Raw genomic sequence first — 211 nt, 5'->3', positions numbered from 1 at the left:
CAGCTGCAGGTCAGGGACGGAGTAGCTGCAGTCCAAGAGATCAGCCCCCAGAACATCGCTCGCATCGCAGAAGCTCCCGGCAAAGCAGCAGGGACACGGGTGTGACTTGGTGGCCTTTGGGATGTGCAGCACTGCCCGGTCCCAGCCACAGCGGTGCAGATGGCAGAGTGTTGAGGAGCGGGGTGGCTCAGCTGCGCTCTGAAATGAAATG

The sequence above is a fragment of the Haliaeetus leucocephalus genome, unplaced genomic scaffold (assembly GCF_000737465.1).
Source record: "Haliaeetus leucocephalus isolate CR32 unplaced genomic scaffold, Haliaeetus_leucocephalus-4.0 Scaffold331, whole genome shotgun sequence".
Taxonomy (NCBI): domain Eukaryota; kingdom Metazoa; phylum Chordata; class Aves; order Accipitriformes; family Accipitridae; genus Haliaeetus; species Haliaeetus leucocephalus.
The sequence above is the reverse complement of the archived record's forward strand: the minus strand, read 5'-3'. Positions refer to the sequence as shown.